Genomic DNA, 25,105 nt, shown 5'->3' with positions numbered 1-25,105 from the left:
CTATAATATGGCTGAGTGGGAACCTGTTCTTACAACTCTTCACCTTAAGAATTTTCCAACTGTATGGGTTAATTAGATCAAGGTTTGCATTTCTAATGCTAGTTTTGCTTTATTGATTAATGGGCATCTCACTAGCTAATTCCCTAGTGGTAGGGGTTTAAAACAAGGAGATCCGTTATCCCCTACCTTTTTCTCCTTATTTCTCAGTATCTCTCTGCTATGTTGAATCATGCCTTGCAATAGAATTAGATTCCTGGTTTTTATGAGAGGCTGAGTAGAAACTTTGACCATCTTATATTTGTGGATGACCTAGTTATAGTGACGAGAGAGCCCTCATCTATTGCAAAGGCTTGCAAGCTCTGTTTGACTATTTATAATCATCTAACAAGTCAAATTCCTAGCTTGAGTAAGTCTACTTTTTTTTCCCCAGTTGGACCAACAAGAAGGTGTGTAGGGCCATAGCGAGCATCCTGGATATGAAAGAGGGCTCCTACCCCTTCAAGTATCTATGGTGTCTGATTGGACCTATAGAGTCAATATAAATTGTTTCCAACCCCTAGTTACTAGAGCCCAAGCATGTATGAAGGCTTGGAACCACAATCCTATCTCTTTTGTGGGTAGAGCAGTGTTAATCAATAGTGTCCTTATGCCTATTACTACCTACCTATCAATTATCTTGTGTAGCTGTTTCAGACTCTATTCTAGATCAGATTTTTGAAATATCTAGGAAATTCCTCTTAGGGGAGAGGAGTGGGTGTGAATTACAATCGTAGGAACTTCCACACAATGGGTTAGAGAAATACTACACTTGCTAAGACTGATGGGGTTTTAGGTGTTAGAAATTTAAGGAATGCCAAAAACAACTTCAATGTCTAAAAATATTTTCTTGGTTTTGAATTCAAAATATAGACTTTAGATTCATATTTTTAATTTAAAGTATGAAACTTTTAATTGCTAGAATAGCAGAGCTATTAAAAATGCTTCTAGTTTTTCAAGAGTTCTTTATTCTGTTGCTTCCAAAATCAAGCAAATTGTTGGATTAAAAATTCCAACCCCAGTAAAACTATTTCTTGGTTGATCTCTGACTCACAATAGCAAGGATTTTAACAGAAAAGATTCAAATTGGCTTGCAATTGGGCAATAGGCTATAACCAAGGTGGCAGACATGTCCAAGGACCAGGGAAACAATATCGGGAAGTTAACCCATTTTCCTTTTTATTCTTCTTTGGGCTTGTTTGTTCACTAATGCTTTTTGGACAAAATAAAATCAATGTTATGGCTTTGGTTTTGTTCGGGTTAATGGTAATAAGGTTGTAATCCTTGCATTTGCAAGCAATAGCATGATGGATTAGACTATTCAAGTTAAGATGAAATGTCTAAAGGAGGTGTTAAGAAGCTACATGGACAGGAAGCTTTACCCCAACATATCTTCCCAAATTTCACAAGTTTAGTTGATATGATTTACAAAGAAGATCCGATGCTGTTGTGGAGAATCAGAGATAAGATAATGATGGTGCAACTTAGCACAGTTAGAATACATTCCCAGAAATCTTAATCGCATGGTGAACGAGCTCCCCAAATATGCATTGAAAACCCCTTCTGTCTCTTTATTTCACAGGGGACTAGATCTTCCTAACTAGCTAGTGGAGCCAGCAATAACTAGTAATTTCAAGTTTTAATGCTTTCCTGCTGCTTGGTTTTTTCCCCTTTTGATTGTTCTTTTTATATTTGTTTGTTAGCTGTTATGCTTCATTCAAATAAATAAAGCTATTGGTAAGGCACCATTGCATTATATGGGCAAGGGTGGGTTCAAAACCTCACGGTCACTAGAGTACTGTTCATTTATAACTGTTCACTACGGGCCCAGCTAACAAATAAGTTATATCTAAAGGAAAAGCTGTATAGCCTGATCATCCATTGTATGCTAGATCTCAATGTGGCCCTATTGTGATGTGGTTGTATTCTTCACCCTTCTAAAATTGCATGGCAAATGAAATTTACCATGGAGACGACTTACATTAAGTGAGATGGGTGTAGTTGATGTAGTGCCCAATAATATGATGACATGTGGCCTATATATGAGGTAACTTACAAGCTTTATTTCCCATTTCTTTTTCTGTTAGTTTTCCTTCGTTAACTCTCTTTTCTCCTCCATATTCTACCAAGAAAAATGACCCTCTAGTAATTCTCTTCTCCGCATTCTTATTCATCTATTTAAAGCTCATTAATTATTGGTTTTCCCAAGAAATTGGGTTTATAACAGTTAATCTTTTTATATATAAGTCTCACAAATACATATATACTATGAAAAATTCAAAATAAAATTTTAATTAATAATTTATTTATTTTATTGATAAGGAAAAAAAATCAAAATCACTTGAGAAACAGAAAATCTAATCCATTGGAAAACAAAAAATTTAATTAGATGATCAAACACAATAAACTACAAACCATATCATAACAAAATTTAAATCATGAGCCAACAAGTAAAACACATTTAATCTAATCAATTCATGTCTCTTTATAGATTAGCTCTTGAAACTAAAAAAATCTAATCAACTCTCTATTGGTAATCGATCGAGTTCGAGCTGAGCAGTAGCGAGCTCGAGCTCGAGCTTGACTGAAAATTTGTTACTCGATACTCGGCTTGAGCTCAATCGAGTCTTTATTTTATAGCTCGAGCTTGACTCGGTATACAAATCGAGCTACTCGAGCTCGCTCGGTTAAGCTCGAAAAAGCTGAAAATAACCATAAACATTATGCTTGAGTTCGAAAGTTTTTCCCTTTGATTTTTATTAAATAAATATAATATTATATATATACATACATGATCGATTATTCTCGCGAGCACTCGAGCCAAGTATCATAATACTCGAACTCGGCTCGCTCGACTACTCGAACTCGAGCTCGACTCAACTATGACCGAGTCGAGTTCGAGTTTTCACCGAATTGAGCCCGAGTAGCTTGTGAGTAGAGATGTATCATTTATACCACTAATCATAGATAATCAATAATAACATTTTACTGATTAAAAATAACATGAACTTGTCATCGCCGAATTAGATGATAATTTACAATAGTGACTCACTTACCAAACTAAGAAACAAAACATATGTTTATCACAATCATAATAGTACATAGTATTTACTCATTTAGTGTAATCACATCTGATTATCATAACATCTGCTTAATCCAATAAGAACAACCATACCATAACAGAAAAAGAACATAAGGTAATAAGTAAAACACATTCAGTTTTCAATTACATCCATCTTATCTTGATAAGTAGTCCTTTGGCATATGTTGAACAGCTTGTTTTTACAAAGATAAGGCCTACTATCAAGAGATGCCATTAAGAAAAACTTTCAAAAGGTCAAAGAAGTTAAAAGATTCAAGGAAATTAGAAAGAAGCATAGCAGATGAACGCAACAAAAGCAAAATTTTCAAAGTATTCACTTGAGCTAAACTTCAATTTTCAAATTGACAACCTTGAAATTGGTCAAAAGACAAAGATGGCTGCTATATATACGATTGAAAGAAATTTATTTTAGACAATAAAAAATTAATTGGATAGTGGTATTTTTTGTGGGAGTTGCATGTATCTAACAACAATCATATTGTGTGAATGTAAAGGTTGTTGGCCGGATGTGCATGGAAGTATGCAATTTGATTGCAAATTAGGGGCATTATGTATTATAGTTAAAAAAATGTTGTAATATATTGGGAAAATGTAAAAGCTCATAGAAACTAAACTAAATGTTCTAAAATAATTATTACCTACAAGGTAGCCATAGAAGCAATAGTTGGATTATTATCTCTAGATAATAGAATAGCCATAGCTTTTTGATTTCTCCTTGGATTTTCCTGCTTTTCAAAGAAATTTTTTTCCTTCAACCTGATAAGTGCTTGTGCGAAAAGAATGCGAAATGTTTTTTCCTTATGATGAGCATTACTTTTATCGGGTTTTAACACTAATATGTGTGTATTTATATTACTTTCATGCAGATAGGGTTGTGAGGCCGAATATTAGAGAAAGTAGCCAATGCGGATCGTAAATGCACCATTTGGAGGAAATCTTGAGAAGGTTCAAACACGAAGATATAAGTCGAGTTTGAAATACGGGAATGTGTGCCAACCTCGTCGTATTCAAGTTAGCACAACTATTTGGAGGGGCACAAGGGCAGTCACATTCAAGCATTTCGGCTTGTGCATGTATAGCAAGATCTCCACCAATATGTCCGTTATTGAAGAAGCAAAGCGATCTACGACGTAAATGTGTGCTTGTTTACATTATCTCAATGAAAGCATGGATTCGAGAATGTTTTGGGCCCTTAATGTAGCAGGGCACTATAGTCAATAGTGTAGCAAAACACTGTAGCATGTGTTGTTCATAGCCGGCCAAAGAAGGATGAAAGCAGAGAATCCACACGGTGTGTGTTAATTCCACACGCCTGTGTGAAAAATCCACAGGGATGCCCACAGTGGCTTGTGGATTCCCAATTCCAGCCCTTTAAAAGCCGATTTCAGCATTCTTTTCTCCATCTTTTCCCCAACTTGAGAGAGGGCTTCGGCTAGGGTTTTGAGAGGTATTAGCTAAGGATTTGGAAAGGTTATATGGCTCCGACATCGTGCTCCATTTGGAAGAAGGTTAGTGGGAGAGCTTTTGTCGGCACCGATCTGGCGAGGTGTATCCTAGGCCGGATAAAGGAACCTTTGGATGAGTAGAGGACTCTTCACAAGACCATCGTCATGATCCTCGAGGGGATTTTCTATGGATTCTTTGCTTTTACATTTGATTTCATTGATTGTAATTAGCTCTATGGAGAGCTAAACCCCCTAGTGGGTACTTGGGTATTTGTGAACCCTAGGATGTATTCGTTTCATTGAACCTCTTTATTATGCTTTCAATTAATTTATGTTTTATTTGAGTTCCAATCTTGAATGCTTGATTGTATTAATACTCCCTTAGAGTAACACTAGGGTTGAGAGTTCTTATTGGTAACACTTGTGAGTGAGTGACACACCACGAGAGTTAGACAAAGCTAGATTGGACAGGGTTGAGAGGGTGAGTCGAGAGGTAGCCGAGTGTCCCCTTTCCCCTCTGATGTGACTTATTCTATCTCCATTTCCTCATGTTCTTTGCAGTCATAGTAGAGTGAATGGGCTAAAGGATGACCTTCCACTGGGGCTTAGTTGCGGGTGTAACGGAGTGAAACGTTGAAGTGATTTTAGCACCTAGGGCTTAACTGTGGCTAGGGACCTTCCACCTGGACCAAAGGGTTAGGTCTACATCTAGGAAAAGGATTTATAACTTGGAATTCCTAGAACTCATTGCAATTCTGTACGAGTGCGAGGTTGAGAAGTTATTCAATTTATCCTCTGGAACATGTATAGAGTTAGGCATGGTTGACCTTAGATTTGGGACCATATATTTAAGAATCTCCACGACTCATTATTGCATCAGTTAGAAAGTATAATAGAGGGTTCTTGCACTTGAAACGATTGTCCTAGGTGGAACAATATTCATGTACCCTATTTATATCGATTGCCTTACCTTCTCCTTTATTTGTGCTCTCTTTCTTGTTCTTTTATTTTTGTTATTTCACATCTTGTCACACATATCACTATCCATCTTTCACTTAGTTAAGAAACAATTTAAGTGTTTTTATTCCCTACTCTCTGTGGATACGATACCCCACTCATGTGGGATTTTATTACTTCGACAAACCCATGCACTTGCGGGACATACGCAAGGGGCGTTGTCAAGCTTTTGGCGCCGTTGCTGGGGAGTAGGCGTTTAGAGATAGTTTGCACTTTGTTTTCTTAGGTATTCATTCATTCATTCTATTTCGCATCTTCTTTTCTATCATCATTTAGATTTGTTCTTTTTTGTTGATTACAGAAAAAAAAAAATAATTGACATGCCCGAGTTATTCGACACTATCACAAGAATGGTTGAAAATGTGGAATAGAATGTTCAACTGTTTGCTATACAGGACACACCGTGTTATTTCCCGCAAGAATAGTACACTATTCAACAGCCCATGGAAGAGTCAGTTGAAGAGTACATTGCCAGAATTCAAGGGCGGAACTATGAATTAGATAGTGTGATGGATCAGTTTGAGAGATCTGCATTGGGATCGATGAGTGATTACTTAGAAGAAAGTTTAGAGAGAGTCCTCGCTCAGTTTGATTTGTCATATAATGAACAAAGACAGGATTATTTCTCTCTGGGAGTGTCGATGTCAGGAAGGGATATTTGTGGAATGGAAGCATTGATAGCCGTTGAAGATCATACAGAAACACATTCACAAGTGGAAGAAGGGGAGAACGAATGTGAACATGAGGCGAATAATTTTGAGGAGATTGACAGGTTGAAGGAGAGCAAGTTGCGCCCATCAATTGATGAACCACCAAAACTAGAGCTTAAAACCCTACCATCACATTTGGAGTATGCCTTCTTGATGGAAGAATCTAAACTCCCGGTGATTGTGGCTTCAAACTTGTCTGTGGATCAAAAGGACAAGCTTGTTATCATATTGAAAAGGCATAAATCGGCTATTGCATGGAAAATTTCAGACAATAAGGGCATAAATCTGTCATTCTGCACTCATAAAATCTTAATGAAAGATAACTACAAATCTGTGATACAACCTCAACGAAGATTAAATCCGAACATGAAGGAAGTTGTCAAGGCGGAGGTGGTGAATCTCCTAGATGCAGGGATCATTTACCCCATATCTAACAGTGCATGGGTGAGCCCAACACAAGTGGTTCCGAAAAAAGGGACGATGACAGTGGTGAGAAATAAAAAGAATGAATTGATTCCAACCAGGACAGTCACGGGATGGCGAGTTTGCATTGATTATAGAAGACTAAACGATGCCACTCGAAAAGATCATTTCCCATTGTCGTTTATCGATCAGATGTTGGAACGACTGGCAGGGCATCAATTTTATTGTTTCCTTGATAGCATGTCGGGATATTTTCAAATCCCCATAGCTCCAGAAGATTAAGAGAAGACCACATTTACTTGCCCTTATGGTACCTTTGCTTACAGAAGAATGCCTTTTGGGTTGTGCAATTGACTAGGGACATTCCAGCGCTGTATGACGGCCATTTTTTATGATCTTCTAGAAGATATTATGGAGGTGTTCATGGATGAATTTTTAGTATTCGGAGACTCTTTTGATATTTGCTTAAAGAATTTGGAGAGAGTGTTAGTGAGATGTGAAGAAACGAACCTCGTTCTCAATTGGGAGAAGTGTCACTTTATGGTCCAAGAAGGCATCGTCCTAGGACATAAGATTTCCCAAGCAGGTATGGAGGTGGATAAGGTAAAGATTGAGGTCATTGAAAAACTTCCTACACCTACAAATGTAAAAGGGATCCTCAGTTTCTTGGGGCATGTAGGTTTTAACAGAAGGTTTATCAAGGACTTTTCTAAGATCACACAACCGTTAACCAAGCTCCTGGAAAAAGATGCTCCCTTTGATTTTGGGGATGACTGTCTGAGTGCATTCAATTTGTTGAAGGAGAGATTAGTGCAAGCACCAATTTTGACAATACCGGATTGGAATGAACCATTTGAGCTAATGTGTAATGCAAGTGACTACGCCGTGAGAGCAGTCCTGGGGCACTGGAAAGATAAGCAATTTCGACCGATCTATTATGCTAGCAAGACTCTCATAAGTGCTGAAGAGAATTATACAACCACCGAAAAGGAGTTGTTAGCAGTGGTGTTTGCTTTCAACAAGTTCAAACCATACCTCATTTTATCTAGGGCCGCAATGTTCACAGATCATTCGGCACTTCGTTATCTTATTAACAAGGTGGATGCAAAGTCGAGATTGATTCGCTGGATCTTATTGTTACAAGAATTTGATATGGAAATAAAAGATAAGAGGGGGAACAAAAATGTGCTTGCAGATCATTTTTCAAGATTAGAAGGTTGTGAGGGGCAAGAACCGGCAAGCGAGGAAATCAATGACTTCTTCCCTGAAGAACATCTGTATGCAATACAGGAATCAAAGTCAGAGGATACTCCATGGTTCGCAGATTTCACAAACTATTTGTCAAGAAAGGTGCTGAATAAGGGCCTCAATTTTTAACAGAAGAAAAAGTTTTTCCGTGACTTGAAGAACTATTTTTGGGATGATCCCTACCTGTTCCGTATTTGTGCAAATCATGTGGTTCAAAGATGTGTTTCAAGGGAGGAAGGTTGGAACATTATTGCGCACTGTCATTCGGGTCCCGTTGGGGGGCATTATGCTTCAAGCCGAACTATTGAGAAAGTTCTGCCCGCTGAGTTTTATTGGCCGACTTTATTCCACGATGTTTAACAGTTCGTTTTACGATGTGACAGTTGTTAGAGGGCTGGAAACCTATCACAAAGAGATGAGATGCCTCAGAATCCGATGCAGTTTTGTGAGGTGTTTGATGTATGGGGAATTGACTTCATGGGACCATTTCCGAAGTCCAATTGTAATCAATACATTCTAATGGCAGTTGACTATGTTTCTAAATGGGTGAAAGCCCAAGATCTTCCAACTAATGATGCAAGAACTGTGTTGAAGTTTTTAAAAAGGTTGTTTACTCGATTTGGGACTCCAAGAATCATCATTAGTGATCGGGGAACCCATTTTTGCAACACACAGCTTGCGAAAGTGTTGAAGCGTTATGTAGTACTGACAAGATCCCCTTGCGTATATCCCGCAAGTGCACGGGTTTGTCGAAGTAATAATCCCGGGTGAGCGGGGTCGAATCTACAGGGAGTAGGGAGTAAAGACACTTAATTCGATTCTTAGCTATGTGGAGTATCAACAATGATAAGTGTGGTATGATTCAATTCTCAGAAATTAAAAGCAACAAGTAAGAGAGCAAAAGTAAGGAGGAGGCAAGGCAATCGATAAAGATGGGGTACTCGGATGATGCTTCACCTAGGATAATCGCTTCAAGTGCAAGAACTCTCTATTATGCTTCCTAATCAATGCAATGGTGAGTCGTGGAAATCCTTAAATACATAGTCCCAAATCTAAGGTTAACTATGCCTAACTCTATACATGTCCCGAAGGAGAAATCAAACAATCTCAACACCTCGCACTCTCATAGAGTTGCAATGAGCTCTAAGGATTCCAAATGATAAATCTCTTCCTAGATTTAGACCTAACCCTTTGGTCTAGGCGGAAGATCCCTAGCCATAATTAAGCCCTAGATACTAAGATCATCTCAACGCTTCACTCCATTGCACGCGCAACCAGGCCCCAACGGAGGTTCATCCCTTAGACCATTCACTCTATTATGGCCGCAAAGAACTCAAGGAACGGAGGTAGAATCTATCACGATGGAGGGGAAAGGGGACGCTCCTGTACCTCTCGACTCACCCTCTCAACCCTCTCCAACCTAGCTTTGTCTAACGCTCGTGGTGTGTCACTCACTCACAAGGTTACCAAAAAGAACTCTCAACCCTAGTTTCACTCTAGGGGAAATGTTCATACAATCAAGCATTCAAGGTTGGAACTCACAATAAACATCAATTTATTGAAAGCATAATAAAGAAGTTCAAAGAAACGAATACATCCTAGGGTTCACAATCACCCAAGTACCCACTAGGGGTTTAGCTCTCCATGGAGCTAAGTACAATCAAAGAAATTGAATGTAAAAGCAATGAATCCATAAAGAAACCCCCTCGATGGTCGTGTCGATGGTCTTGTGAAAAATCCTCTACTCATCGTCCAAGGATTCCTTCGTCCGATATAAGAAACCCCCTCGATGGTCGTGTCGATGGCCTCGATCGAAGCTCCCCTACCAACCTTCTTCCTAATGGAAGCACGATGTCGGAGCCATAAAACCTCTCCAAAACCTTGGCCAATATCCCTCGAAACCCTAGCTGATGCCCTCTCGCAAGTTGGGGAAAAGATGGAGAAAAGAATACCAAAATCGGGGCTGAATCGGCTTTAAATAGGGCTGGAATGGGCAACTCCACGGGCGTGGACGATACACGCGCCCGTACGAAATTTCCACACGGGCGTGGATAATTTCCACACGCCCGTGTGGATTCTCTGTTTCTCTGATTTCTCGGCCGGCTATGAACAGTGCTGCTACAGTAATTGCTATAGTCTTCGACCTGAATAACTTCCCAATTCCATACTTTCATCGGGGTAACGTAAATGGGCACACGTTCACATCTTGAATCACTTGCTTCTTCAATGATATACATGTTGGTGGAGCTCCTGTTCTTGTATGCATAAGACGGAATGCTCGAGTGTGACTACCTTTGTGCCTCTCCAAATGGATGTGCTCACTCGAATGTGAGGAGGTTGGCACACACTCTAGCATCTCACACCTGTCCTATGTCTTCGCATTTGAACTTTAGCAAGATCTCCTCCAAAATAAGTGCATTATGATCCACATTGGCCTATTTCCTTCATACTCGGCCTCACAGCCCTACTTGCGTAAAAGTAACATAAAAACACACATATTAATGTAAAAACCTGAGAAAAGTAATGCTCAACATAAGGAATGAACACTTCGCATTCATATCGCACAAGCACTTATCAATGCCCGTGCGGATCTCTAAGAATCAGAAGGTTGCGTTCTGTCTTGATAAATCATTTAAACCCTATTCATCAGCAAACCTTCAAACACTCAGAAAACATTCTCCGACATTCTCCCGACCTCCCATTGTTGGTTTTTGAGTTGATTAATTAAGTATTTCACCGATTTCAGGGGTCTTAGCTTCATCTCATCAGTAAACCATTGTTTTCTCTCGTCACCGATTTTCTTTGATTCTATTCGATTTTCTTCGATTAAACTGGCTAATGTGCCTCGGTTTCTTGCTAGAATGATTATGATTTGTTTTTGACTAGCTCTGGAAGTAAGATGGAGGTGCATTTGTGGAATTTTCCACAAGAGTAGTGTGGTTTTCATGCCCCGTAAATACACACGGGCGCATGGAATTTCTGTACGCCCGTGTGGATTCCTGCAATATTGAGTTATGAATGAATCTGATTGATTTCCTTCCAATACATGTAGGTATGGCCCCCAGATCGAAGAAGGCAGTTGGTAAATGTCCTAGAGAGCCTACTCCTGAGCCGGAAAGCATGGAATTCACACTTCTCGAGCATCGAGCTCGATTTGAGCGACTATCAAAGCTAAAGTTTGGTCAAACACGAATCCCGGATGTAAACTCACTTACGGAGGCGCAACAAGCACATGACATGGCTGATGAGGTCGAGGAGCTACTATCGGTGGGTAGTTGGCGCAAGCTATTGATTATTTGTGACCCTGCTATTCGCCTACTCACATAAGAGGTGCTCGCCTCATTCGAGTTTAACTGTTCTTATGCTCATTTCGATAGCGTTAGCACCATTCAGTTCAGAGGATTTAGGCAGCATCATAGTATGAGCGTCACGCAGTTCTCTGTTAGGCTTGGTTTATATGATGACGAGTACACTGAGACGGAGGAGTATAAGGATCTCCCAATTGACATAACGGGAGGCTTATTCCCCAAGGAGGCATATAAAATACTATGTGGTAAGGGGCGTTATGAACAAGGAGTGTCTAAGGCCTAATGCCTTTTCGACCTACTTACAGATATCTCCACGCCATCTTGAGTAGGTCAGTGAATGGTCGAGGCGATAGCACGGGAGTCCTAAGAAAACAGGAACTTCTATATTTATACTCTATGGTATGGAACAAGCCGGTTCATTTGGGACACATTTTAGCGGAGTATCTGAAGAATCAAGGACAGTATCCCAGGCTGGGTGCATTTTCTCTGGCCCATACATTACTAGAGTCATCTTGGGGATGGGTCTACGAGACACAATAAGAGGGGCCAAGAAGATGAGTACACCTGAGCCCCTGAGCCTGGAGACGATGAGATTGATGGATATGGTCTGCAAGGTTTGGACGGGAGTTTATGCTTTTGTTCTACCAGCTCCAGAGATAGCTGAGGATGAGGGTGATGATGTCGAGGCTTCTCAGCCTGCTCCCGAGCCTCAACCAGCACCGATGGAGACCGAGGCACCTCTGGTAGTAGAGGACCCACCCCTAGTACGCATGTTTCCACCATCTCGAGCCCATGATCACTTTGAGAGGCTCGAGAGTGCTGTGGGGATGATATGGACAGAGGTCAGTGAGGTCCTAGTAGAGATTGCTGAGATTCGGGTTGCGTAGGCCGTACAGTATACAGAGTTCATGGCACGTTTCGACATGTTACAGCAGATTTTAGAGCGAGACATCACCTCGTCATTTGTCTTGCGGCCGAGGACTACTCAAACCCCTCCGGTATCACCATAACTACCTCTACCAGTACCCTTCGATCTAGCACCCGGAGCATCAGAGGAGCCAGACCGCGGCACTAACACTTGATTTATTTTCTTTCGTCTTATTACTTCTGCATTTTTATTCCGGACTTGTATACTCAGAAAAGACTTTCCTTCTGAGTTTATTTTCATTTTGTGTTCTCGAGTTGTATTCATTGCCTTATCTTTTATATAATCAAGTTGTTTTTATTTTATTGAGCTTCACTGAACCCCCTCATGTATGCGTGCAGATGGTCTTGTCATCATGGGAATTGAGACTTTGTCATGGGCACGACCAATTGTACTTCGGCACTTGGCCGTGTGTGCTTCACAACCCGTTGGAACATCAATTCCGAGGATTTAGCTCCACCAAATGCAACACTAGGAGTCAGGGAAGTATTGTTTTGATTACTTCTCCCACATTTGTTCTTGATTGATATATATTATGAGTGAGCTTGCATGTGTACATTGGGGACAATGTACAACTTAAGTGTTTTGGGGGAGGGGGAGTTCATATTGCACACATCTCTTTCATATTAATTTTGATTAATATACATTCTCACATAGCCAATGGCAGTTCACCTTAGTTTCAATGATTATATTCTTGAGTTTAGGAGAATTTTTAACATTGAATGTCTTCATGCTCTAGTTTTTGCTTGAATATGTAGGAATTTTTGCCCGATTGACACTTATTGCACTACTCATTCTTTAAACTCTTTTGGAAACTCATGTTCGATGTTAAAGGGACTAGTTATTGTTGTTTCTTTTGTTATTTGTGAAAAAAATGGTAAAATGAAAAGAAAGAACAAAATAGTTTTATTGTTTATTTGTGCATGTTGGGTGGAAAGAGCTACTACCTATGAAGTATGAAGCTACTCTCATAAGTCAGATACTAGTTATGCCCTAATGAGAGAAAGAGCTATCTCATAGGATGAGTGAAAGCTACCACTCCGGTAGAAAGAGCTACCACCTCGAAAGTGTGAAAGCCACCTAGCGGCAGCTTTGGAAAGGGTTACCTTAGAGGATGTGTAGAGCTACTACCATCTTTGAAATTTTGTTACTGTTTATAGATAAATAAATCCCTTGTACTTAGAACTTTGAGGAGTATACTTTGGGTTGTTTTGAGTGAGTTCACACACTTATATGATTTTGGATTTGTTGTCCTTTTTTATTCAAGTTTTTAGCTAGAGCATTGATTTTTTGTATTTAGTGTTGAAATTTCCCTTACTTGTCGAATGCTCTCTTTGTATGCTTTGGTGAACCTAAGGCCAAGAACTTTCAATATTTCTGTCATCTATGCACATAATGTTTTAATTTTTGCTTGAGAATAAGCAAAAGCTTAAGTGTAGGGGAGTTTGATAAGTGCTTGTGCGATAAGAATGCGAAGTGTTCTTTCCTTATGATGAGTATTATTTTTATCGGGTTTTAACGCTAATATGTTTGTATTTATGTTACTTTCATGCAGATAGGGTTGTGAGGCCGAATATTAGAAAAAGAAGCCAATGTGGATCGTAAATGGACCATTTGGATCATAAATGCACCACTTGGAGGAAATCTTGAGAAGGTTCAAACGCGAAGACATAAGTCGGGTTCGAAATGCGGGAATGTGTGCCAACCTCCTCGTATTCAAGTTAGCAAAACGATTTGGAGGGGCACAAGGGCAGTCACATTCAAGCATTTCGGCTTGTGCATGTATAGCAAGATCTCTACCAACATGTCCGTTATTGAAGAAGCAAAGCGATCTACAACGTAAACGCGTGCCCGTTTACGTTACCTCGATGAAAACATAGATACGGGAGTGTTTCGGGCCAGTAATGTAGCAGGGCACTATAGTAAACACTGTAGTAAAATACTGTAATAGGTACTGTTCACAGCCGGCCAAAGAAGGATGAAAACAGAGAATCTACACGGACGTGCGTTAATTCCACAAGCCAGTGTGAAAAATCCACAGGGCGCACATAGGGGCGTGTGGATTCCTGATTCCTGCCCTTTAAAAGCCGATTTCAGCATTCTTTTCTCCATGTTTTCCCCAACTTGAGAGAGGGCTTTGGCTAGGGTTTTGATAGGTATTGCCTAGGGATTTGGAGAGGTTCTACGGCTATAACATCGTGCTCCATTTGGAAGAAGGTTAGTGGGAGAGCTTTCATCGACACCGATCCGGCGAGGTGTATCCTAGGCCGGACAAAGGGACCTTTGGATGAGTAGAGGACTCTTCACAAAACCATTGCCACGACTATCAAGGGGGTTTTCTATAGATTCTTTGCTTTTACATTTGATTTCATTGATTGTAATTAGCTCCATGGAGAGCTAAACCTCTTAGTGGGTACTTGGGTATTTGTGAACCCTAAGATGTATTCGTTTCATTGAACTTCTTCATTATGCTTTCAATAATTTATGTTTTATTTGAGTTCCAATCTTGAATGCTTGATTGTATGAATACTCCCTTAGAATGACACTAGGGTTGAGAGTTCTTGTTGGTAACCCTTGTGAGTAAGTGATACACCACGAGAATTAGATGACAGTGCTCCCCACAAGTGCACGGAGTTTTCGAAGTAATAAATTCCAGGTGAGGGGGTATCGTATCCACAGGGAAAAGGGAATAAAAATACTTAATTTGCTTCTTAACTATATGAAAGATGAATAGTGATATGTGTGACAAGATTCAATTCTCAAAAGTAAAGCAACCCGAAAGAGAGCAAAAGTAAAGGAGAAGGTAAGGCAATCGATAATGATGGGGTACCCGGGTATTGATCCACCTAGGAAAATCGTTTCAAGTGCAAGAACTCTCTATTATGCTTCCTAACTAATGCAATGCTGAGTCAGAGATATCCTTTAATGCATGGCCCTGAATCTAGGATTACCAAGCCTAATCCTTTACATGTCCCAGAGGAGAGGTTGAGCAACCTCTCAACCTCGCACTCGTAAGAAGGATTGCATTAAGCTCTGGGGATTCCAAGTGATAAATCTCTTCTTATTGTAGACCTAACCCATTGATCCAGAAGAAAGGTCCCTAACCACAAATAAGCCCTAGATGCTAAAATCACCTCAACACTTCACTCTGTTGCATTTGCAACTAAGCCACAGAGAAGGGTCATCCCTTAGCTCATTCACTCTATTATGGCCGCAAAGAACTCGAGGAACGGAGGTAGAATTTATCACACTGAAGGGGAAATGGGACACTCCTGTACCTCTCGACTCACCCTCTCAACTATCTCCAATCAAGCTTTGTCTAACTGTCGTGGTGTGTCACTCACTCACAAGGGTTACCACGTGAACTCTCAACCTTAGTGTTACTCTAAGGGTACATTCAAACAATCAAGCATTCAAGATTGGAACTCACAATAGCACCAATTAATTGAAAGCATAATAAAAAGATTCAATGAAACTAATACATCCTAGGGTTCAAAAATACACAAGTACCCACTAGGGGTTTAGCTCTCCATGGAGCACAATACAAACGATAATGAAATCAAATGTAAAAGAGAACAATCAATAAGAAAAACTGCCTCGATAGTCATGGCGATGGTCTTGTGGAGAGTCCTCTACTCATCGCGAGATCCCCTTGTCTGGTATAAGATACGCCTAGCCAAATTAATCCAACGGAGGTTCCCTAACCAACCTTCTTCCAAAGAGATGAGGATGTCGGAGCCATAGAACCTCTCCAAATCCCTAGCCAATACCTCTCAAAACCCTAGCCGCAGCCCTTTCTCAAGTTGGGGAAAAGATGGAGAAAATAATGTTGAAATCGGGGTTGAAATCGGCCTTAAATAGGGCTGGAATCGGGATTCCACATGCCCTGTGGATTTTCCACACGGCCCTGTGGAGTTAACGCACGGGCGTGTGGAATTTCCACACGCCCGTGTGGCTCCTCTGTTTTGCTCTTTCTTCGCCGCTCTGCGAACAAGCACCGCCATGCTGATTCGCTATGTTGATTGCTACATTGCCCTGCTACAGTACCGGCCTAAAATACTCCTGAATCCATACTTTCATCGAGGTAACATAAACGGGCACACGTTCACGTCGTAGATCGTCTTGGTTCTTCAATAAATGGTCACGTTGGTGGAGATCTTGCTAAATATGCACAAGCCAGAATACTAGGATGTCATTGCCTTCATGCCCCTCCGAATCATTGCCTTAGCTCGAATACAAGGAGGTTAGCATACATTCTAGCATTATAAACCTGACTCATGTCTCCGCGTCTGAGCCTTCTCAAGATCTCCTCCAAATAATGCGTTAAACGATCTACAACGGCTTCTTTCACAAATAATCGGCCTCACAACCCAACCTGCATAAAAGTACACAAATACACACGTATTAGCGCTAAAACCTGACAAAAGTAATGCTCATCATAAGGAAAGAACGCTTCGCATTTTTATCGCACAAGTACTTATCATTAGACAAAGCTAGATTGGAAAGGGTTGAGAGGGTGAGTCAAGAGATAGCAAAGCATCCCCTTTCCCCCCCGGTGTGATTTATTCTACCTCTATTTCCTCAAGTTCTTTGCGGTCATAGTAGAGTCAATGGGTTAGAGGATGACCTTCCGCTGGGGCTTAGTTGCGGGTGCAATGGAGTGAAGCGTTGAAGTGATTTTAGCACCTAAGGCTTAATGTGGCTAGGGACCTTCCACCTGGACCAAAGGGTTAAGTCTACATCTAGGAAAAGGATTTATCACTTGAAATCCCTAGAACTCATTGCAATTCTATACGAGTGCGAGATTGAGAGGTTATTCAATTTCTCCTCCGGGACATGTATAGAGTTATGGTTGACCTTAAATTTGGGATCATGTATTTAAGGATCTCCACGACTCATTATTGCATCAGTTAAAAAGTATAATAGAGGTTACTTGCACTTTAAACGATTATCCTAGGCGGAACAATATCCGGGTACCCCATTTATATCGATTGCCTTACTTTCTCCTTTACTTGTGCTTTCTTTCTTGTTCTTTTACTTTTGTTATTTCACATCTTGTCACATATATCACTATCCATCTTTCACTTAGTTAAGAAACAATTTAAGTGTTTTTATTCCCTACTCCCTGTGGATACGATACCCCACTCATGTGGGATTTTATTACTTCAACAAACTCATGCACTTGCGAGACATACACAAGGGGCGTTGTCACAACCTTTGATAGAGAAGCTGCAGCAAAATTTCTGTTGATACCTTTTGCCTTACATGCATCTATAACACCTTTCAAAATATCATTGTGCTCACTTGTAAATGCATCATTATTGCCCACACATTGAGAAGCATTCATGGCCATAAAGTTTGAAGATGCATCATCTGCATTTTTAACAGATTTAGTGAAAAATTTCTCCACTACAAAGCTCAATTCAACAATTTTTCTAGCAAAAAAAAAAAAAACAGATGCACCCTCTGATTCAGCTGCCCTACTTGCCACTTTAATTACATAATGACTTAGATCGTTGCATCGATTTGAAACAATCTGTCTATGATCTTCCTTCACATTTAAATCCTTGCAGCAATATCTTATATTTCATTGCGACTTAGATCCTTGCATCAATATATCATCTTGCATGAGCATGGTAGGCCTTCATTTCCCCGTATGTTAGCATATGCCCCACATGGTAAATCTTTAAAGGATTGTTAAGCTACCATAACTGATGTCCCTCCATACCTTCTTATCCCTTTGATGACACTTACAAACTTTCTCAAAAGACTTATTTATAAAATCCAAACTAGTTGCATATTCATGTTTAAAGCCCAAAGTACATTCTCAATGACCAAATGGCATAAATAATAATACAGTGAAAAACAAACACATAATAATGTTTTGATGGAAAGAAGGTGTTTCATCTTTGATTCAATCAAAATGAAGCTCAAAATTTTACTATACCGAAAACAAAACAAACTAAAACAAAAACACAAGGAGGTAATAAACCATTAATAGTAACACTTCTTCACTTCAATCTATTCTCATAGGCTAATCGTTCCTCAAAAATTCTTTGGTGAGCCTTGTTGGCCTGCGAAAGTAGAAGAAAATGAGAATTTGAAAACAAATATGATATAAAAGTTTATTTAAAAACAAATAAAGAACCTCGTAGTTGCCAATTTATGGAAAAATGTAATAATCAAAAAGAAGTGTTGTTTGTACTATAGCTCCTCCGAGGATTCCAATCCAAAGACCTTTTCCTCGTATGTGAATTACAAAAAGCCAATACAACAAATGAAAGTAGGGATCCCAAATAGATAGTATGCACCAAGATTAACGTAGGCACCTAAATGTTGCCATCCACAACCTCTAGCAACACCTGAAGCAGAAAATGATATTAAAAATTTTAACTTCATCAATAGATAATTTTTATCAACTACTAAGTTCAATAAATAACTCCGAGAGTACGCCATGAAGGCTATCTATAATTATTGAGATACAAATGAGAGGTGCCATTTCTGTGACATAATTAATAACTTCCTTCTCATCGCTGAATGCATAACTCCAAAATGTAGCGAAAACAAATATTGTTGTGCTCGACAGCTATGACTCTCAATAATAGTGATTAGCAATGCAACTCTAACAACTAAACGAGCTTTTATTTGATTTCCTGCTCCTACTTCATTTGATATCCTTGTACTGCATATACATATATCAAAAATTAATATAATTCTCATAAACATTTGTAGTATTGTGCTCATCATTAAATAGCTTAGATTGTTATTTTATGTCTCTGTATTATTATCGTCTTTCTCATGCTTTGTTACTTAATAATGCTGTTTTCTAGCGTAAATAGCCTATATATATATATATATATATAAATTCAAAGTGTTGTTCATAGTCTTTATTTTTAATATGTACTATAATAGTTGTTGTTGTATTTATATTTAATATTTACAAGCATACCTCGTTGCTGCACCAAGCCCATATGGTATTGTGTACAGAAATGCAATGCTATTCAGGCTGCACACCAAGAAATGAGATCCATAAACGGCCCATTACGTCATGTTAAACATATTAAACTGAATTTGTTTTGCTAATTACCAGATAGAAAGCACTGAAGTTTCCAACTCCGGATTCGGCAACAGACCAGAAAGCAAGATAAGCAGCTCAAATGACCACCATTCAAGACTGTATCAACATTCAATCAGCAATGTTTACAATGCAACACTTAATTAAAAATAGAAATGAATTACCATATCATCACGGCAGATGGAACTGCAAACCGTAAGAATTCATTTATCCCTTTAAAAGCCTTGAGAGAAAATGGAATTCGAGTTGCCTTACAGGAGTCTGAGCACTTAATATACAATCCGAGCATTAAAACATTCAACCAATATGATATGCTTATAGAGAAAGCAGCACCCACATTACCCATTCCTGATTTGAATACCATGAACCAACAGACGGGGATGTGAAAGCATAGAGCGGCAATAGAACTCAAAAGCATAGGAAAAATCAGGCTTTGAGATTGAAGGAACTTCGTCATAGTCTGAGTAATGGCATAGGCAAACAAGGCAGGAATTAACCATAATGCATACTTCCCTGCCTCTTCTGAGATCAAGGGGTCTTGGCCAATGAATATAAGTAGTTTTCCCATTGAGCCCCATATAAAGGATATCGGAATGCAAACAATAAAAAGAGATAGTATGGCTCTATAAGCTTGTATTCCTAATTCCTCGTATTGTTGTGCTCCATAGGCTTGTCCACATAGTGTCTCCAAACCACTAGCCATTCCTAGCTGTTCACAAACGTGAATTACTTGATTAAGAAAAACTAAATACACATTACTCATAACAATATATAATTTGTATCATTTCCTAATTGCCATGATTAAGTATGCTCATCTCTATTTAAATTCTAATTGTGAAAAAGAAAATAAAAGTAGGATGTTATTGGTCCACATGGGAATATAACATGGGTGGAGAAAATAAGGAAATCTCCACCATCAATGCAATATCAAGCACATGCTACTAAATATAAAATCTTACTCAGTAACAATATTAAAAAATTACAAAATTTGTTCGCAACTAATAATGATACCAAACATATACTCTCGTAATATACTATAGTATAGTATAGGAACAAAAATACTTACACGTGGCATGATCAAAACGCCAAAACCCTAAACATATAATGTAATCTAATTAAACTCGCTATTTCAAATCTTGGAACCTACTCATCCTATATGGAAGATTAAGCCTCCAGAGATGGCAAAGCTTATCCATCAATATTATATAAAAAATGGAATCTCTAATAAAAGTAGAAGCTTGCTCAGTCATCGAACGTGTGGGTAATCTAATGAGAAAGATTGAATTGCTAAAAGCGTGAAACTAAGTTGATGGAAAGGCGAAAAAGACAGACGTTGGCAATTGGGTACAGAAAGATTCATTAGAGAATTCTATCGCGCAAAAATCTCAAAACTCTTTTCCTCATTCCCTTAGCTTTGCTTCTCTCCTAAAAATAATTCTCGCCGAACCTAGGCATCGGAGAATCAAAAAGGTTCATACCAATGTTTTGGTGGTGAGTGGAGAACTAAAATGATCCCAAAGTTTAAAGTCAACTCGACAAATAAACAAGAAAAAAAGTGATCTAGTTGAGGAGAGGTGGTTAGGGATCTCATGGATCCTATTGATTGTTCTCTCTTTCAACTTTGATCAAAATACGTATTCATTCTAAGGAGAATATGGATTTTCACATCAAAATGCTAATATATTAATATATCAATTATATTTTGATATTGATATAAACCATTTTAATATATTAAAAAATCAACACATTCAAACACTACTTGTCAAGAAGGAAAGTATATGTGTTCTTTGTGGATTATGTATCTTCGGTCCTGCAACTTCTAACTTTTACTCCACCAAGCAATAATATGGTTAGTTTTTGTTCACTCAGGAGATCAAACTGCATGAGACCACACAGAGAAAAGCAAAGTACTACATCGATCTTTTGGACCCTAAATAAATAAGCTATGGTCATATACTTCTTGGTTTGTTCATGGATCACCATATAAGTATTCAATGAATATGTGATAGAGTCCGCGTAAGAGTGGAGAGGATAAGAGCAAGTGTGCATATTTGACTTGGCTGCTTGTCAAACAGATTCCACCTACTTCCAAAAGATGTGCATTCTATGTCTTGTGATGACTTATTTTTGGATAAAAAATAATATCGTGATCAGTGTTTACCAAAAGTGACAGCCACTAAAAGAAGGCACTAAAAGTGACAGGCTTCAGTAGATTCTTTTCCGAAGACACTATGTCCAATGGCGAGGTCATGATCAAGTTAGTATGAACCGATGTGTAATAGCGACAACTGTCTAGGGTGATCAAGTTGACATAGATCTATATGTACAATAGCGACAACTGTCTGACACAAGCATGACACAAATAATTAATATAAAGAATATGGGCAAGGTGTGATTATCAGCATCCTGTGGATAAGATTTTATCAACATTTTTAATGAACATAATTTATTTGTGTTGCACATGGTTAAGAATAATCAAAATGACTAACACAAAAAGCTTCATCATAAATCACATAATTTAAAATATATATATAAATAATTATGCTATTCTTTTAGTTTCTTTTTAATTATCGCATCTAACTAATTCATATTGATTAAATAAAATTAATTAAAATTAATTGATTATCTATATTTTATAAAAAAATTCATTATTTTATAAAACTACCCTTATTTAAAACTCCGCTAGTAGAGAATATAATTTAATGCTTAGTTGATTTTAATTTATTAAAAATCATACAAGTACATTAAATTAAAGGGTAAATTTTAAAAAAATTATTTAATGTTGCACAAAGTTTATAATGTGACAAGTAAGAAAGAACATGAAAGAAAATAGTTCCAAAACGTGACAACTAAAAAAGAAACGGAGAGAGGATATAGAAAATATTTATTAAGATATATTTTATTTATTTATTACTAAATTATCAAATATTATACCACACTAATCCTCAGTATATTATTAAATAAGTCACAAAAAACTTGTGTATGTGTCATGTTTGACGGTCTGTCACAAATATTAGGGTACAAAGCCAAGCCAATCTTTCGCTCATACACTGAAATATTATGTATTTTCAGTGAGCTTTCGTTATTTATTATCAACATTCCAAATAACATTTTATTTCAAATTTTTTAAAAAATTAAAATAACTACAGCACTTCTATATATATATATAACTATTTCACATGTCCTTAAACTATAGTTTTCTTTCCAGTGGTCACAACAACATAAACATAAACACTAAAAAGGTTATCATTCGTCCACATTTATTAAAAATTAAATGAATGAATAAGATAGGTTTTATGAGAAAAGAAAATCCAAAAATTATCCTTAACTATATTCAAATATTTTCTCTGAAAAGAACTACTTCAATTTTAAATAAATAACATAACAAAACAATAACAAAAATTACGCTCACTCTTTTCCTCATAATTAATTAAAAACCAAACACCCAAAGATACAAACTTTTCATCACAAATAAACGAATAAAATCAGGTTGCAAGTTCTATAAAGAAAAACCATAACTTCATATCAAAGCAATATTCATTTTAATCCTTTAATCCCTAATATATCAATCTAACAAATCAAAATAAGAATAATATATATATATATATATATATATATATATATATATAAACATGAATAAAGACAGAGTTGAAAAGTCAAAGAAAGACGTCGCTGAATAAGAAAGAAAGAAAAAAGCACAAAAAGACAAAGAAAATTAAAGAAGGCTTACAAGAAGGCTGAAACCAGTGACGCTGGTGAGGGAGGTGGCGATGGCAGCGCTGGAGGCTGGAGTTCGCCGAGATGGCCAACCATCATGGAAGACACCACCTGGACAAAGAACTGGGCAAGCGTGGTGATGACCATGGGGCGCCAATGCATGCCAGGTTCCATCCCTCTTCTCTCAGCTCAGCTATGCATCCTCCTTTTCCTCTCAAGTCCACTTCCTCTCTGTCATGAGACCTCGACCTGTTCAGCAACAGCCCTTGTTCCATGGCCACCACACTCAAGAACAGGAAGAGAGAGCTGCGAGGAAATAGGGTTGACCACGAATTTGGTTTATATATATATATATATATAACACAAATGGTGATTGGCAGCCAAGAAAGTTATTTAGCTACTGACACCTGGACTTTGAGATTGATTTGGAGGGGTATTTTGAAAATTTTATTTTTAAAAAGTTTGATTTTTTATGTGAAATAAATAAATAAATAAATAAATAATATTACTTTGGAAGAAGCACATATTAGATTTGTCTTTTTTTGCACATGCACTATGCCAGCAAAATTGAAGAAAAAAAATACGAATTAGAAAATCTATTTATTTACATTATTGGATCTCGCACTTAGCTTTGAAGAGAAATTTTCAATATTAATATATACTATGTGAGTGTCAACAATTGGACCTCACATTTAGATTTTAAGAGAAATTTTTAAGAATTTTTATCAAAAGTTTTCATTATCTTGTAAGTGTCAAGCATGGGCCCTCATAGTAGGTTGAAGAAAAAAATGATTAAAGGTTTTCATTACCCCTGTAATTGTCAGACATTTGACCTTAGAGTGGGTTTGAAAGAAATCTTCAATTGATCAAGCATGGAACCAAATTGGCTTCAAGAAAGTTTTTATCAACTTCTTCTCTACTTGAATGAGTGTGAAAATATCTCATAGTAAGCTTCAAGATAGACTTCTTAATAAAAAACTTCATCAAATTTTGTTTCAGTCCTACGAGTATCAAGAGACTGTTAGAGATAAGATGTTAGAGATAAGATATGCTTCTCAAAATAAGACTCATAGCAATGTATTAAAGATAGAAGTAGTTTATAGATAAGAATTAATATCCCTCTAACAATTGTAACCTTCTTGTAACCAACGCTGCGTTTTGCCAGCTATATAACAAAGCTACGCGGCCTCCGTGTGAGGTGAGAGAACGCTTCCACTAAAGTTTTCATGGTACCAGAGCCTTCCTCCTCATAGATACATCTACTAGCTGCCATGAGCACATCTTCCTCCTCAGCTCCGGCCGGCACCTCGCCGTTTGGCGTTCCGGTGACAGAGAAGCTAGGCAAGAACAACTATTTGCTATGGAAGACACAAGCCCTTCCCGCTGTGAGGGGAGCCCAGATGTTTGGCTACCTCGTCGGCACTATCGTCGCGCCACCGTCGGAGATCAACATCAAAGATGGTGACAAGACTATGAAGGGACCAAATCCGTCGTACACCCGGGTGGATCGTCGCGATCGGCGAAGTCCTCGGATACCTGATGTCGTCCCTGTCGCGCGACGTCCTAACACAAGTTGTGTCAGTCTCCACGGTGCCGCGACTATGGGACGACTCTCGAGAAGATGTTCTCTTTGAAGACTCGAGCCCGGGCGATCAACACTCGGATTGCTCTTTCCACTACAAAAAAAGGTAATATGACAGTCAATGAATATTTTACCAAGATGAAAGCTCTAGGTGATGAGGTTGCGGCTGCCGGAAAGCCACTCGACGATGAAGATATGGTGTCGTACATACTCGCCGGGCTTGACGCTGACTTTGAACCGATTGTGTCAGCTTTAGCAGCCCGGGTGGAGCCCGTCAGTGTGGTCGAGCTCTACTCACAAATGCTGGGGTTTGAAGGCAGAGCAGATCTGCGACAAGGTGCATATCAAGCAAACTCTGCCTCGTTTGGACGAGGCGAAAACCAGCGTGGCCGAGGTCGCAATCGTGGCAATCCTCCTGCCAATCCTGGTCGTGGTCGCGGTGGAGGGACGAGGTCCAAGCCGGGTGAGCCGCGAGGCGAACATCCTATCTGCCAACTCTGTGGCAAGATGGGGCAC

General features: G+C 38.6%; 1 non-coding gene and 1 pseudogene across 1 annotated transcript; one reads left to right on the top strand and one right to left on the bottom strand.

Annotated features, from left to right (window-relative positions):
* Positions 1-18,470: 18,470 nt before the first annotated feature.
* LOC120251281 lies at positions 18,471-23,154 on the bottom strand (annotated as a pseudogene).
* Positions 23,155-24,766: 1,612 nt separating this feature from the next.
* Positions 24,767-24,905, top strand: LOC120252453. Its single transcript, XR_005533986.1, has one exon. It is a non-coding gene; the product is annotated as a small nucleolar RNA Z247 (small nucleolar RNA).
* Positions 24,906-25,105: the final 200 nt, after the last annotated feature.

Source organism: Dioscorea cayenensis, chromosome 20 (genome assembly GCF_009730915.1).
Source record: "Dioscorea cayenensis subsp. rotundata cultivar TDr96_F1 chromosome 20, TDr96_F1_v2_PseudoChromosome.rev07_lg8_w22 25.fasta, whole genome shotgun sequence".
In the NCBI taxonomy this organism is placed as follows: Eukaryota; Viridiplantae; Streptophyta; class Magnoliopsida; order Dioscoreales; family Dioscoreaceae; genus Dioscorea; species Dioscorea cayenensis.
Note: the sequence above shows the minus strand (reverse complement) of the source record. Positions and strands in the feature narration are given on the sequence as shown.